Here is a 17,593-nt window from a genome sequence, read left to right on the forward strand (position 1 = left end):
CCAGAGCTTTCCAGGGAGAGGCTATCTGGAGGAGGGAAAACTGAAGATAAGGCGCAGATAAAGGTAGGTTGACTGGTGGGTGGGAAGGGGAGAAGGAAGAAGGATAAGGGGAAAGGCTATGGGGGCTGCCAGGGAAGGGAAAGGAGAAATAGCATGGGAAGGGAACAAAATGATATCTCCAACAAGTCCTTGTGCGTAATCCACATGTAATTCGCAATTTCCATGAGATGAGTTCACAGGGTGGGAACCATGAACCACACACATGTTTTACATGTTTTCTTACGTTCCCGTGGCATGCACACTGTGCCTGCCCCAAACAAGTATTATAGTAGCATGTAGATGGAACTTCATCTTTCCCTGCTGCTGTTACCCCAAACAGAAATTATTGAAGGGAAGAATACCACAGATATCCCCATAATCTTCTGCAACCGGCCAAATCATTTTCTGGATTTTTTTAGTGCAGGATAGTGATGCAAAGTGTGTTTCTGTGTGTCTAAAGCTCCTTCTCCATATGTGCCACAGCCTCAGTCTGGAGTGGGAATGACACACACAGGAATGGAATGGTGGAGAACACATAAATCTTACTTGGCTGGGATTGATGATCCTCACCCCATGAATTCCACATTGTAGAAATCAACCCTTAGTGGTCAGATTTCACCCTATATATTTAGGGTCTACATCTCAGGCTGTATTTCAGCCCTTTCATCCTGAACATTATTTAAAGGGGAAAAAACATAAAGGTGGCATGTCTCAAAATGCAACACTTGAGTGCAATGATCATATTGCCCCCCCCCCAGTCAGAATGAAGAGGCAGACACAAGGCTTGGAACTAAAAGGCCACTTTATTAATATAACATCAACCATTAAATATGGCAAGGGCCAACTAGCAGTACAGGTCAAGCCACAGGGTCACCCCTGGACCACCACCTTGACCTGTCCGGGCAAGTCCCACAGCCCCAGGTGGGAGCCATCAATGTAATAGCTTTACCCCGGCCAGCCAGGCAAAATGGTTCCCCCTTCAAGCCCCTAAAGCCTCAGCCATATAGCATGAGGAAAGGACTAGCACATGGGGTTCACTGCTGGCAGTCTCCAGGTGGTGGTAGCCGTCACAAGCATACCATCCAGGTAGACCCCATTTCCCCACCAATGGGGAATTGCCAAGGGGTGCTCATTGGCCCACTCCCTATTCCCAAACTCTCTCCTGCCACCACTGGGACCAAGCCTCTGCTTAGACCCCAAGCACCTCACAGGTGGCCTAGTGCCCACCGGAGCCCTTGCCACTGGTCTATGATGATGTAGTTGCCGGTCACTGACAGGTGAACCCTGTCACCACTGTAGAGGTCAGCAAATCCAGCCTTTATCCTAAAATGAAGTAATTGTACGAGTGAACCACTGCACCTCTGTAGAAGTTGGCAAATTCGGCTTTATGTAGAGGTGTGGCAAATAAGCACCCAGCTCCTCCCCCCGCTGCCTCCTCCTAGGCTTGAATAGCTATATACCTAGTCCCATAGGGGCTAAGGTGTCCCAAGCTTTCTGCCGCACTGACGCAGAAGCATTGCAGACCAAGCAGACAGAGCATTACCATGCAGTGAATGACCAAAATGAGGCAGAGGCTGACTTCTCTTCGAACCATCAGGCCACTACTTGATGGGCTGTGCAAGCCTGTGTGAACCTGTAAGGAAAGGGCCATGCCCTGTGAGCCAAGGTCATTACCACGCGGTGGAAGACAAATGTGAGATGGAAGACCGCATCTCCCCTCAGGCCTTCAGGTCACTACTTGACTGGGCTGTGCAAGCCTGTGTGAGCCTGTAAGGAAAGGGCCATGCCCTGTGAGCCACGATCATTACCATGCGGTGAATGACCAGGCTGTGAGGTGGAAGTCCGCACCTGCCTTCAACCATCAGGCCACTACTTGCCTGGGCGCTGCAAGCCTGTGTGAGCCTGTAAGGAAAGGGCCATGCCCTGTGAGCCAAGTTCATACCACCCAGGTAAATGACCTGAATGTGACATAGAGGCCGCTCCTCCCCTCCAGCTCATGAGGCCACTTTGCCTATGCATGCAAATCTGCATGAGCTTATACCGGAACGACCATGCCCTGCAGCCAAGGTCATTACTGCCCAAGTGAATGACCGGTACATGAGATGGAGGACTGCTCCTCCCCTTGAGTGCACTGGGACACCTTGCCTATGCACATCTGTGGGGCCTATAACAGAAGAGCCGTGCCCTTGGGAAGCCCAGCTCATTACTCATAGGTGAATGACCAGGAGTCAGGCAAAGGACCCCACATCCCATCAAACAGAAGCATCAGCTCAGCCATCACCTTCCCCATGGCTAAGTGTGGAGTCAACCAGACCCTTCCTTAAGGGCTTGGGTCATTACTACGCTAATGCTCAGGATCTAACTCTTGTGCCAACCATTAATGTTGTGCAACCCTGGAAACTGCCTGGGCTTACATCAATCGGGGAGATTTACGGGTGAACCTAAAGGTGCCTAAGCTGCCTGATGGCTGCCACTGGATATGAGACAAGCCCTTTAACTTTCCACTCCCCCATAACTGAGGGAGAGATCCACCACCTCAGCCATAACTCCTACAGACCAATTGGTGACCCAGCCTAGAGACTGCCAGCCACTTGGTTATAGGTTCACTGCATGCTGGAGGTGATGTCACCTGGTTGCCAAACAACCATAGCCCTCCCTGCAGTCATAGCTCAGAGGAAAGTTGAGTGACAAGCTGCGCCATTCCATTTGCAGGCGAGACTGGGCATTGCGTTTGAAACATAAATGCCAGGACAAGTCTCCAGGACCCATCTCAAAATCCTATGCCACTTGGATGAAAGAGGGTTAGCTACAGGCACCACTGCCTAACCATCCACATGAAGTGGGCTGAGGGGTTATCTAGTTCCCCTCACCCCACAATCCAGCTGCCATGAGGATTGGAAAATTCCAATCATATACAGTCTATAATAAGACCCCCGTTCTGACTGGTCAATGGGCCACTGCCCCGAACTAAAGGCAGAAGCCATTGGGCCCCAAGGCAGCAGAAACTCCAAGGAAACTCGGCTTCTAGGTGCCATCACCAGCTGTTGGAGCTCCCATAAAGGATGCCAGCTAGCAGCCGTCTGGCCCAGGTGCAGTAAACCTTCTTAAGTCTCATCTACTTGTCTCCCTCCTCAGGTCCACCTCATCCTTCTCCTCCACTTCTTGAATCCTTCTGACATGCTCCTCCCTTTATGACTGTCCCTTTAGGACTGAGTCAAGTAATCACTCAACGGCCAAACTGCAAAACCCAAAGACAAGTCCCAAGATGATACAACCCAGGAGTCTAAAACATGTGAGTCTGAAGACTGTCATGTGACCCCCGGAGCCCCCACAGCCAGGCAATAGGGGCCAGTGGACTTACCTACCTTGTCAATCAGGTTCACTGTCACTTCAACATGACTGGATTACAGCAGCCTAGGCCAGATCCACCGTCAATTGTGCTAATCTGGTAGAAAGATCAGATCACATCTTAGACTTCTGTGCCCTGCATGACAGCTTTGCAGGTTTCAGCAGATGAGTGGCATGAGTGACAAAACCTAAAAACAGCTCTTTAGGCCTACAAAGGATTGAAAAAATGAGCAGGGAAAAAGGGAGGGGGGTTAACCAGCCACTACCCTGGGACTTTAGATCCTTGCCAGTTTGGTGTACTGGTCAAGAGTGCGGGACTCCAATCTGGAGAATCAGGCCTGCCCCCCTCCACCTGCAGCCAGCCAGGTGATCCCAGGTCATCCACAGCCCCCAGGAACTCTCCCAGCCTCACCCACCCCACAGGGTGGCCGTCGCTGTGGGGACAATGTCAACACACCCCACAAACTGCTCTGAGTGGGCACCAAGTCATCCTGAAGGGCAGTATATAAATTGAATGTTGTTGTTGTTGTTAATACTACTACTACTACAAATAATAATAATGCAGTGTGGAGTTACTGTGATCTTCCATAATGGTTTTCAGTTATGGTGACTTTAATAAGGTACAATTGCATGTTGATTGCAAAACATTTCATGGCTAATAAAAGTCAGTGGAAATTATTCACCAGCTCACTGCTTCCCACATATTCACTGCTTCTAAGGGCCAAGCTACAAGTGACGAATGACACTTGAACGACAAGTATATTCCTCCCTGTTCACTTGCCCTCCACTTGCTCTCCACTCGATCCACTTGCCGTTCAAGTGTCATTTGTCACTTGTAGCTTGGCCCTAAGATGTTTTTAGAAAGTTCTCAATATGCGACTGAGCTATTCATTTATCCTCTCACTGCTCATCATGGTCACTTGTCATTAACACATCTATCAGTCTTTCACCAGCATGACAGTGTACATTTCAGAAACATTCTACAACTGCACAATAACTATATATGGCAGTGGAGGTGCATGAAATTATGGATAGCTTTGTGGCAAAGCTGGGAGATAAGACATGAGGAATGGTATCAAGTCACCCCATATTTCCAACCTATTATATTATAATTTTGGAACTACCCAAAGTCTCCCACACAGATTCACACCACTACTTCAACAATCAACTTTAAAAAAAAAACTTCAATACATTAAAGTGTAAAATGCATAAGTGCATGAATTGTGTCAGATGTTTATTGGTATCAATATGTTTATTAGCATGAACTATTATTGCATGTATATTTTGTTCAGGTATAGCAGTAATTGCCCCTGAAAAAGCACGTTGGTGCGAAACAGACCCAGCTAGCAGTCTGTTGGGCTGAGCCATCTCCAGCGGAGTCCCACAGGATGAATGAATCTGTAAACTAAGAGAACATCAGTTAATTAAACGGACATTTATCTGCATCCTGTTGGCACCTCGTGTTAGACTTCTTATCTGGATCTGCAGAAAAGGGAAAAAGAAATGTAGTCGTTTACTACATGGACTGTACTTTTGATAATCATTATTGATGGACCTTTAAGTGAGGACACAGAGATTTTGTATTATCTATTAGATATTTATGGTATTTATTGGGTATTTATGGATTGATGGATATTTATGAAATCGTTAGTATTTATGTGTGAAATATTTATTTATATGTGTGACAATTCATGCACTTATGCACTTGGCACTTTAATGGATTGATTTTTTTAAAAGAACTGTTAACATTGATTGTTGAAGTAGTGGTGTGAATCTGTGTGGGGAGAATTTGGGTTCTTTGTCTTATTGTTTCTCCCACATTAGCCTCTTTGTTGTATGACAATTCTGGAAGCCTAATATCTGCACATCTGTTAGACAGTGACATCTTTAGATATGAAATGCATGGAGGAAGCTTGTCCTAGTTTACAAATTACTTAAACAAAACTTTTTAAGCACAGTCCATATTGTCTGATCATACATGTTGTAGATTTTGCGGCCATCCCGGCCAGCGGCAATAGCCGCTCAGGCCAGTGGCCGTTTCTTTGCCTCCTTGGAAGGAGGAAGGCATACGGTGTGCCTGGCATACGGGGCTTGGCATGGGGGCAGAGTTTGCAGCCTTACTAGGTTCTCTGCCCCCTTGCACTCAGTTACGCCTCATGCTCGGCCTACCCACCTCACCCTATTGCAGTGCAGGATTAGCTGGTCACCTTTTGGGGGCCAGGTAGGAATTTTTCTCTCCTTGTCTCTGATTGGCACTTGGGATAGCAGTTTTTTTGCCTACCTTGCACTGTGAGTTTGAGGGGGTAATTGGCATGGTGAGTCCGAGGTAATTTCCCTGGTGGCAGGATTTAAGTTAGGGGAACATTTGAGCTGGCCGGTAAGCATCCTTGGCACCTCCTCATTGATGGGGAATTGGGGTCTGTCAGGAGCGGCTGGCTGCTGTACGGCCCAGTTGCGAGGACAGACACCCTGGTGGGGATCCCATGGACAAGCCAGTCTCCCCCCACTGCTGTATGGCTGGGTGGGGGTGCTTTAAAGGGGTGAACCACTTCGCCTGGCCAGGCCAGGTCCCAGCCATTTGATGGATGGCTCACACGTGGGGCAGCGGGTGACTCGCCCAGACAGGTCAGGGCGGGATCCAGGAGTGACCCCAGGGCCCGACCTGTACCGCTAGTTGAACCCTTGCCGTAGTTGATGTTTAATTGTTATATATTAAGAAAGCGGCCCAATTTTAGAACCCAAATACTGTGTCTGTCATTCCAACTGAGGTGGCAAATAAAGCTTGAGCAAGAGATTCTAATAAGATGAGTTCTTTCTTTCTGATAGTTCAAAATAAATTAATCTTTAAGATACCAGGGAGACTCTCCATTGAGTGAAGGGATTTCCACCAATGGAGCAGGATTTCTTCCCCTCCCCCCCATCATCCAGTGTTAGTCCTGGGGGAGAGTAGACCGCGCCCCCCCCCCCAGAACAGCACAAAGGAAATGTATTCCCCTTTCTCTTCTCACTGGATATGACCCATATTGTAGTATAATCAGCACAACTTTCATTACTACTTGTTGCCAGATCAATAGAAGTTGTTCTTTGGTATGCTCTTCATGCTTCTTCTCATGCAGTATATTCCGAAGCATTTCCTACAGAAAAGTTAGAACAGCCCAGGATTGATTGGCAAATTTGCACATGAAAGAGATACAGTTTAGTATGGTATTAAGGATGTGCTCCTCATTTATTCATGTAGTACAATTTCCTTTGGTGCTTCCTTTCATACACATCCTTTTATACATATTTATAAATCCTTTTATACACATCCATCACGCTTCCAGTAAATAATTACAACCATCCTGAACTCCAGTTTACTAAACCAACAGCTATGTTAAAAATTGTCTGGGACTTTCAAGGCCTTTCAGCATCTGTGCAGGGTTTTTTTCTTCTTTAATATTGAATAACCAGAGTTTTGAGGAAACCTCAACACATTTTGAGAGTTACTGTAGCATAAGAACAAATGATGTAAATTTTGCAAAATGTTTATTCAGTGAAGAAATATGTTCTCTACATTTTCTTTCTTAACTACCCTTTCAGAACGACACACATTTCTCATGAGAACTGCACACATCTGATTAAGAACGGCACAGTTTGAGTAGATATACATTATGATCCCCCTGGTGTATTCTCAGAAGGCTTTAATAGAAACTGTTAGGGATATTTGTTTCTGTTTCTGGAGGAGGGGAGAAAGGAGCAACCTGTCATGAATAAAAAAACTGTTTTTAGTTTGGCTGAGAAGCCGCTTGTTATTTTCACACAATGACTGGAATCTTGAGTGGAAGTATCTTGAGGAAGTATCTTGAGGAAGTATCTTCAGGCATGAGAATGCCCAGCACTGAGGCAAGCATAATGTGTTCTGCAGAAAAGCATTGCTTTGGAGAAGATGGGTTAAGAATGTTCTTAAGTGGGAAAATAAGAGGCAGGCACAGCGATGTTTGGAGCATTTCTGCTTTTCCTTCAGAACAATTAAGTGTTTTCTACTTAGCTGCAAAGAGAACGGAAAAAAACAACTGTACTATGTAAAGGATTTTTTTTTGTACATCTCTCTTCTTTGACAGCTTCATCTGTGTGCATAAGATGTGAAAATGTATATGAATGGACAATATGCAAAGTGCCTAACAGTCTTTATATTAAGAATATTTCTGTAAGTATGTAGCTATTACTCCCAAGCTACACATGTGTAACTGAAACTAGAAGATAGTGGTTTACTGAGTGAGCAGAAATGGAAACTCAGATCAGCAAGGTAGTTAAATCCTAGACAGAGTTACTTCATTCTAAGCCCACTGATTTCAGGGAGCTTAGACTGGGGTAACTCTGCTTAGGTTTCATTGTTAGTCACTGTTCTACTTAATCTGAAAATCATGACCTAGATCAGTAATCAGACATTCACCTGACATGCAGATAAGCCAAGGTTCAATTCCTGACATGTCCAGTTAAAAGGATCTTGGGTAGCAAAACTATAAAAGTCCTATACCTGAGATTTGTTAGATACAGCTCTGGGCTGGATGGACAAGCTTTTTGACTTGTCCGGTATAAGATAACATCCTATGGTGAAATATAAATTTTCTAGTGCAGTATCATATCATTTATGCAGTGATTGTTGCCATCTGGTTGTTAGACCCTTAGGACTTAAATAATCTGATGGTCCTTCTTGTTATCTTAACAGTCATTTCAAACATCCTTTGCCTAGGACAATTGTATGATCCTCCTGGGAGATAGGAGGGAAGTTTAACTGCAAGTAGTATTCTGCCCATTTCCCAAGGATAGAATATTTTACATGTAGTGGCACCAACAGCTGTTTTTCTCAGATTGCCTGACACTTTAATAATTTTCATTAGTTTCCATTCATAAAACAATAGTGTTAATACTAAAACTGAAAGTCACTGTGGTATAGTGATAACAGAAATGGTGGTAGACAAAGGATTCCTGGATTCAAATCCACCATAAAAGTCATTGGATATCCTTTGGCATGCTACTACATTTCAGCTGCACTTATCTGAGAATAAGATGTTACACATGATAACCACATAAACATTGCTCTGTGCTACATTGCCCTAAAGAAGGACAAGGTGATATATTATTTAACTTTATGGAGTACACAGCTACTCTTTATTGCCAGACCATTAGTACTACTTTGTAGCATCAAAATACAAACTACTTAAAAAAAAGAAAGTCTATACATCTTGATAAGAGCTTCTAACATCCAAGCTGATTCTATGGCTGGTAACAGTCCATAGTTTCATAAGCATCTGAGAAACCAAGTAAAAAAGTGGTACTCTATTTTTGTTGATGTTATAAAATCATTACCCTGTTATGAGATAGATTCCAGTCAATACATAATCAGCATGTTTAATCCTTGATGCAACACTGGGTAATTTATGGGTCTTATATTTTTCTTTTATGTAAATGATCTTTTATAGTCCAATCAATCTTCTGATTGTTTATTGTGGCTACTATTTTGAAAAGCAAAACTTTTTTTTGAAGCCAGTTAAACATATCATTCAAGAGGTTGTGATTACTTAGTATTAGGGCTCATTTCAAGGGGGAATGCGCAGGAATGCAGTCCCAGCAGTCCCCTCAGAAGGTCACATGTCAGGTGGCCCCACCCACCTGACTCTCGGCTATTTTGGGCCCGTTTCAGCCTGGATTGGGGCCGAAACAGCCCATATCGGGCCTCTGATGGGTGGTGGATCACTCTCCCACTAAGCAGCGGCCTGATCCTGACCATTTTGGGCCCCCTTTCATCCGTTTTCAGCCCCCTTTTGCTATTTTGGGCCCAATTTCAGCCCTGAATGGCCAGAATTGGGTCCAAAACAGCCAGGACAGGTGTAATGTTTTACATGAATTATTCAGATATTTGTTGATGGCGGCAAAAGTGACATTTGCAAGTAAATGGAAAGAAGATGAATGCCCAACCAAGGAAATCTGGAAAAATAAGATGGCAGAACATGCAGTGATGGCAAAATTGACAAGTTATATAAATAGAAGACCAATAAGAGAATTTGAAGAGAAATGGGGGAATTATTTTGCTTATAAAGAATAGAATAAATAAGATGTTGCAGTTTAACAAATTGGAGTAAGATCACATACTGACTTATTGTATATAGCTTATAAGAGGTTATAGTCTGACAAAGGGGAAAATGTATGTATATATAATCAAATATATAATTGCTAAAATAATTTGTAGATATGGAAACATTGAGATAAAGCTAGGGATAAGTAGAGAGGATTGCTATATTAATCAGTTACATAAAGAGATGAGATGAAATATTGTAGTAATAATGGAATTAGAAGTTTTTCCTTTTTGATTATTAATTTTTATTACTAAGTGTGGAGGAGGAGGTGGGAGGCACTAAGTATGTGTACTATAGAGGAATAATATATTGTAATGGGACTTAACAGTTGCAATCTTTATTGCTATATGGATAAATATTGAAAAAGATTAAGTTTTTGTGTACTCTGTATTCTAAGAATTCTTGTAGCGATAAGTCGCACAACTTCTTGACCTTATTAAATTTTCCCTCCTTCTTCTTTCTTTTTGTATCCATTTTTTTTACTTTGATAAAATAAAATTATATATATATAATTTTATATATATATATATAAAAACAAAACAGCCAGGACAGATGATGTCAGGGGGTGTGGCATATGCAAATCAGTTATGCTAATGACACACTTCCGATGATTGCAAGGGGCATGGCATATGCGAATGAGTTATGCTAATGAGTTCCTCCAGCTCTTTTTCTACGAAATGACCCCTGCTTAGTATGATAGATTATGGCTTCTTGGATGCAATATATTAATTTTCAAATATGAACATGCCTTTGCTTTCAACAAGATCTTTCTGCTAAACTAATTGTTTCCTTGTGCTCCCTAGTCCAAACCTCAGGGCACTTCCATGTGATTTTTATTTGGATTGATGAGATCTGGGTTATGTAATTCCTTTGACATAATGGACACAAAATGCCATTTGTATTTTGTTCAGCAATCTGTTACTTTACATATGAAAAGGACAGCCTTTTTTCTGGCACAATTTAAAATCCTGATTATATAAATCAGCCACATATTGATCAGAATTTTGGGGCGATAGGACTTTGGATTAGACATGGGCACGAAGCGGGGAAAAAAAACAAACACGCTGTTCATTGCTCATTGCCATCGACGAACACAAACAGATGAACAGTAACAAACATGTCCAGTTAACAAACATGTTCAGTGTTCATAGTTCGTGGGGAGCAGAATGTCCCCTGTTGGACTTAGAGCCCATATTCACAGGGAGTGTTCAGCAGACTATTCCAGCCATCACCCAAGTTTGGTCAAGATTGTAATATGGATCTTGGAGTTGTACATTCCCAAATCTGATGTCCCCAGGAAAATCCCATTTGACACAACTGGAGACACCAGTCGACTTTGGCCCCATGTACAAGCGGCGGACTCAAAGGTGGGCCACCTCCCTTCTAGGGGGTGTGGGGTTGGCTGCTCGCTGGCAGCACCCCCCATATGCCCACCTGCCAGGCCTCCCAGAGGCAACTTTCCGCCAAGGCATTAATGTGGGTTATGCCGACGGCTGCCAGGCCTGGCGGGCTGGGGTAGGGGAAGGTGGGCCATCTACCCTCTAGGGGTGGTGGGTGTGGCTGCTCACCGGCAGCACCCCCCACGTGCCCACCTGCCAGTCCTTCCAGAGGCTATTTTCCACCAAGGCCGGAAGGTGGGTTAGGTCAGTAGCTGCCAGGCCTGGCAGGCTGGGGGACGTGGTGGTGGGCCACCTCCCCTCTAGGGGGCAGGGTGTGTGGCTGCTTGCCGGCGGCACCCCCCATGTGCCCACCCACCAGGCCTCCCAGATTCTACCTTCTGCCAAGGCTGGAAGGTGGGTGAGGTCGGCGGCCACTGGGCCTGGTGGGCTGGGGGAGGCAATGGTGGGACACCTCCCCTCTAAGGGCAGGGGGTTTGGCTGCTCGCTGGCAGCACCCCCATGTGCCCACCCACCAGGCCTCCCAGAGACTACTTTCTGCCAAGGTATTACGGTGGGTTATGTTGGTGGCTGCCAGGCAAGGCAGGCTGGGGGAGGTGGTAGATGGCTGCCTCCCCTCTAGGGGGTGGGGTGTGTGGCCGCTTGCTGGCGGCACCCCTATGTGCCCACCCACCAGGCCTCCCAGAGGCTGCTTTCCGCCAAGGCCAGAAGATGGATTAGGTCGGCGGCCACCCGGCATGGCGGGCTGGGGGAGGTGGTGGTGGGCCATCTCCCCTCTAGGGGGTGGGGGGTTTGGCCACTCACCAGCAGCACCCCCTATGTGCCCACCTGCCAGGCCTCCCAGAAGCTACTTTCTGCCAAGGCATTAATGTGGGTCATGTCAGCAGCAACTGCATAACCAAATGACCCAGCAAGAGTCTGCAAAGGAAACTCTCCAGCAAGACATGATGGTGTACGTGGAGGCCTTGCACACACAAACACACCCTGGTAGGTCAGAGACACCAACATACATCCATCAGATGGGGATAACATGGCATCAGGGCCAATGCTGTTGTCCGCACCTCACGTGGTGCAGAGGCTGTTGTTGCCCAAACACACCAGCTGGACATGGAGCATTGAACGTTTTGATACATGGGATAGACAGGTTTCTCAATAGACAGGTGCATAGCTGTATGGGATAGATGTATAGGATAGAGGGATGCATGGATACATTGAATACCTGTATTGAATTGACGGGAGAGACAGATACCGTGTATGGGCATATTGAGGAGACATGTGGATTGCATAAATATCTGTGTTATCCCATCATTAGAAAGTTGGAAGGAAAGAAACAATGGTGGGAGGTGGGGGCCAGCCCCTAACATGTAGAAGCAGAGACTCATGTGCTGGCCATTGAGGCGGTGGAGGATGCCTTCCCCCCTGTTGGTGGGGAGGCATTGGTTCCCCTAGGAAAGGGGATTGTGGGCAGACAGGTAGGTGCCCATGTGGGAAGCTGTGGGCTGCCCCCCGCATCACCCACTGGCCTGCCGTCACAGACATGGAAGTCTATTCAGCACACCCTACAGAAGACGGCAGTTTCATAGAATCTTTACCACTCAGAGAGAGCTTACCTGTGCAGGCAGTACAATCAGACTACCACCAGCATCACCCACCTTCCTGCTTTCGCGGAAAGGACAGGTATCATGGCCAGGACCCATTTACCCCTGCTCAGAGGCGACATCAGGTGCCCATGGATAGGGGGCCCCGTGCTGTACAACCATATGCACAACAGCAGCTGAGCTGTTCCTCATGCCCCAAAGCAGCAGCAGCAGACAGCACCCACCTTCCTGCCCTCATGGAAAGGGTAGGAGTTGCGGGACTCATTCCCTCCTGCTCAGGGGGCAGCTGGTGCCGTTGATAGGGGGCCCCATGCTGTACAACCATATGTGAAACACCTCCTGAGCTGCACCCCGTGCCCAAAAGCAGCAGCAGCAGACAGCACCCAACTTCCTGCCTTCATGGAAAGGGTGGGAGTCATAGGACCCATTACCCCCTGCTCAGAGGGGGCAGCTGGTGCCATTGATAGGGGGCACTGTGTGGTACAACCACATATGCAACAGCTCCTGAGCTGCCCCTCATGCCAAAAAGCAGCAGCAGCAGGAGACAGCACCCACCTTCCTGCTTTCATGGAAAGGGTGGAAGGAACCCATTCCCTCCTGCTCAGAGGTGACAGCGGGTGCAATGGAATGGGGGGCACTGTGTGGCACAACCATATTAGCAACAGCTTTTGAGCTGCTCCTCATGTCCAAAAGTGGCGGCAGCTGCCATCACCCACCTTCCTGCCTTCATGGAAAGAACAGGATGGGCAGGGCAGGAGAGGTCATTGGGAAGGGTTGTATTGGTTCCATCCAGAGGAGGAGAGGTTGAAAGAGGAAATGTCGAGGACCTTGTCAGGGAGAGGAGAACAAAGGGTTGTTACAGCTGCATTGCAGAGTGGGACCAGGAAGGCCCAAAGGCAGCGGCAGTGCCATGGTAGTCTCTCGTGCTCAAAGGCGGCAGCAGCTGACATCAACCACCTTCCTGTCTTTGCGGAAAGAATGGGATGGGCAGGAAAGGAGAGGTCTTTGGGAAGGGTCGTATTGGTTCCATCCAGAGGGGGCGAGGTTGAAATAGGGACCGGGAACATGTCAGGGAGATGATGTGATGGGCAGGACAAGTTGTAGGGAAGGGTCGTATTGGTGCCATCCAGAGAGGGAGAGGTTGAAAGAGGGAATGGGAACTTGTCTAGGAGAGGAGGACAAAGGGTTACCAGCCATGGAATCAGCCCCGAGAACTGAGGAGTACTGCAGAGTAGCTTGGCCTAGAACCACAGTAGACTTGGGGTAGCTCAGAGCCCAGGTAGGTCCAGGTCCATGGAGGTATACCCAAGTAGGTTGAGTTTGACCTTAACGAAGGTCAACATGGCCACCAGGTCCGGGTGCAGAAGTGTGTGGTGGGGATGCAGGAAGTCTCCCAGGTGGGAGAACACCTGCTCACTCTGCACGCTGGTGGGAGGGCAGGACAGGATGTTGGTTGCCACGATGGACAGGTCCCGTCATACGGCAGATTTACTCACCCAATACTCCAAGGGGTTGGAGTGAGGGGGAGACTCGGTGTGATCTGCGAGGTACTCTCACACCATAGCCCCAGCTGAGTCCTCCACTGCGAGAGATGTGCCAACTATGCTGCGGCCAACCACCAATGCGGCCCAGAGATCTGGGCCCACTGACAAGGCCCAGAGATCAAATGGGGCCATTTGGGTGGGTCTCTCCTGGTGTCACTCTCGGACCCTGGGGAGCAGCTCTTGCTCATGCTTGAGCACCTTGGACAGGAACTGGTCAAGCCTGTGGATCAGGGGGATGACCTGACCCAGGCTGGCCCCATACGAGCACAAGGACATCTGGGCAAAGACTCTCCATTGCATGGAGCTGAGGCTCAGCTCCTCCCCCCTCCTCAGAACGTCCATAGATGACAGGATGTCCTGCAACAGACCCTTCTGCTCCATCAGACAACATATCATGTCGTAGGTGGAGTTCCAGCAGGTGGGCAGGTCCTGAAAGAGTTGGTGCTCGGGGTTTCCCCTCCCCCTGCCTCTGGAACAGCTCGCAGAAAGAGTTGATGCTGCGGGAGAAGTGGGAAGCAATGCACCGGCAGCTGTCCAGCAGATTGTGCGTCCACAACGTTCCCTCATCCTAGCTGTCCCTTGGCTTGCTCCCCAGCCCGAGCACGACCCTCATCACCAGGTGTAGCTTGTGCACCATCCACACCAGGCCTGGGAGGGATGCCTCTTTCAGGGCTGCCAACATGTTGCTTCCTGCATCTGTCACCATGAAGCCATGGACAAACCCTTCCCCCCCGGCCGTTCACTCCCTCAGACCCACCTTTAGAGTAGTGGCAATGTTTTTCCCAGCATGGACCTTGTCCATCCCCCTGGCCTGGAGAAGAACTACCCTGTAGCCCGGTGTCAAGCATGGCACCTTTTTCCGGGTGCCATTTCTTGGCCTGGGGTGGCAGAGGTCCTCTGGTTGCCACTAGTGGGCAGTGATGGCAAGGTACCCATGAAGGCAGCCGCTCCAGAGGTCGGCCATGAAGTGTACTGTACAGTCTTTGGTGGCCAACCACTCCCTGAGCACCATGTCTTGCTAAGACTGGTAGAGGGCAGGCAGGACTAGACACCCAATGGTGCACCATGACAGCATGGAGAACCATGGGACAAAGTGCTGAAGCAGCCTTTGGAAGCCCATGCCCTCCACGACGGATAGGGGGAATCCTTGAAGGGCAATTGTCTCTGCCACAACATGAATGCCCACCTCCTGAGCCCTTGACCTCACCCTTTTCAACGGCACTATCCCCGACCCCAATGGAACAACCTTCCCAAGGGCGGCCTGTCTGACTGTTCCGCTCCCACCACAACACCCTCAGGGCAAGGCTTCTTGCTTGGGGTGGATTCCGGTGACCCTCCCACTGATCCTGGACGGAGACCACATGCTCAAGTGGCACGTCTTCAGGTGCTTAGTCAGGACCATCGATGACAGGTGGTTTGGGTCATTGGCTCTGTACACCAGGCCATCACAGACATAGCAACACACCACACAGGGCTCATTTCGAAGAGCCCGAAAAAGCCTCCATACAGAGCATTTGAACCATGGTCCACTAACTGTTCCAGGGGAAGGAGGACGAAGGGTTACTGGCTGGGCTGCGGACCTGGCAATGGAAGACGGAGTGAGGGGTGGACTGCAGGTAGGGACAGCACCGGGAGTTTGGGATGTGGACAGGATGGATGTTTCATCGAACCTCAACAATTCCTCCATGGATCCCTCGCCCTTCTCCTCCCAAAACAGTTTAAAGAGTTCCTCTTCCCCCGGCGACAAAAGGTCTTTGGCCTCCTCCACAGCACCCACAGGTGAATTTTGAGAAGCAGGAGTCTCTGCTGCCCCTGAGCCCTGCCCAGCACTGCTTCCTGGGGGGCAACCGGAACAATCTTTGCACTTCTCCACATGACTACCCTTGGCCCCTGCCTGAAGCCTCATTGTGCCAGCAAACAAGAATTAAGGAGGAAAGAAAAGGAGAGAACATTGTGAGCCCTCAGCTGAGGTGCCCACTGAGCTTGGCTCCAGGGCCTGGTAGGAGCCCTGGAACCAGAGGGAGGGGGTAGAGCCCTAGTCCAGCACTCTCAAAAACCGGACCAGATCAGTCACTGATAATAATCAATGTGAGCCCTCAGCTAAGGTGCCCACTGAGTTTGGCCCCAGGGCCTGGCAGCAGGTTTGGAACCAGAGGGAGGGGGTAGAGCCCTAGCCCATTATTCCCAGAAACCTGACCAGATCAGGCACTGATAATAATGTGAGCCCTCAGCCAAGGTACCCACTGAGCTTGGCCCCAGAGCCAGGCAGCAGCCCTGGAACCAGAGGGAGGGTGTAGAGCCCTAGCCCAGTACTTCAAGAAACCTGACCAGATCAGGCACTGATAATAATCACATTGAGCCCTCAGCCAAGGTTCCCACTGAGCTTGGCCCCAGAGCCAGGCAGCAGCCCTGGAACCATAGGGAGGGGGTAGAGCCCGGCCCAGCATTCCAAGAAACCTGACCAGATCAGGCACTGATAATGATGTGAACCCTCAGCCAAGGTGCCTACTGAGCTTGGCCCCAGAGCCAGGCAGCAGCCCTGGAACCAGAGGGAGGGGGGTGAAGCCCTAGCCCAGCACTCACAGACACCTGACCAGTCCTCCTGGAGGTCTGGGGATGTGCCACAAGATTGGAGAAGAGCGAATGTTATCCCAATCTTTAAGAACGGGAGGAAGGATGACCCAGGAAACTACAGGCCGGTCAGTGTGACTCCTGTTCCTGGGAAGATATTAGAGCAGATTTTAAAGGGATCAATCTGTAAGCATCTGAAGGACAACTCAGTGATCTGGGGAAGTCAGCATGGTTTTGTTCCTAACAGATCTTGCCAGACCAACCTGGTTTCCTTCTTTGATCGAGTGACCAGCTTACTGGATCGGGGGAACTCTGTTGACGTGATTTGTCTGGATTTCAGTAAAGCTTTTGATAAGGTCCCCCATGACATTCTGATGGGCAAACTGGAAGACTGTGGAGTAGACTATAGGAGAGTTCGGTGGATAGGGAACTGGTTGGAGGACCGCACTCGAAGAGTGGTGGTCAACGGCGTTTCATCAGATTGGAGGGAGGTGTCCAGTGGGGTGCCGCAGGGCTCGGTTTTCGGCCCGGTACTTTTCAATATTTTTATCAATGATCTGGATGAAGGAGTGGAAGGGCTGCTTATTAAATTTGCTGATGATACCAAATTGGGAACAGTAGCAAACACCCAAGAGGATAGAATTAAAATTCACCAAGACCTGAATACTCTGGAGAAGTGGGCAGCTGTGAATAGGATGCAATTCAACAAAGACAAGTGCACAGTATTACATCCGGGCCACAAAAATGGGAAGCACAAATACTGGATGGGGGATACACTTCTGGGCAGTAGTATATGTGAAAGGGATCTTGGGGTAAGAGTGGACTGTAAACTGAATATGAGCAGTCAGTGTGATGCGGTGGCAAAAAAGGCTAATTCAATCCTGGGTTGTATCAAAGGGGCCATAGCGTCGAAATCGCAGGAGGTCATAGCCCCTCTCTATACTGCCTTGGTCAGGCCACACCTGGAGTATTGTGTGCAG

The sequence above is a fragment of the Eublepharis macularius genome, chromosome 8 (assembly GCF_028583425.1).
Source record: "Eublepharis macularius isolate TG4126 chromosome 8, MPM_Emac_v1.0, whole genome shotgun sequence".
Classification (NCBI taxonomy): Eukaryota; Metazoa; Chordata; class Lepidosauria; order Squamata; family Eublepharidae; genus Eublepharis; species Eublepharis macularius.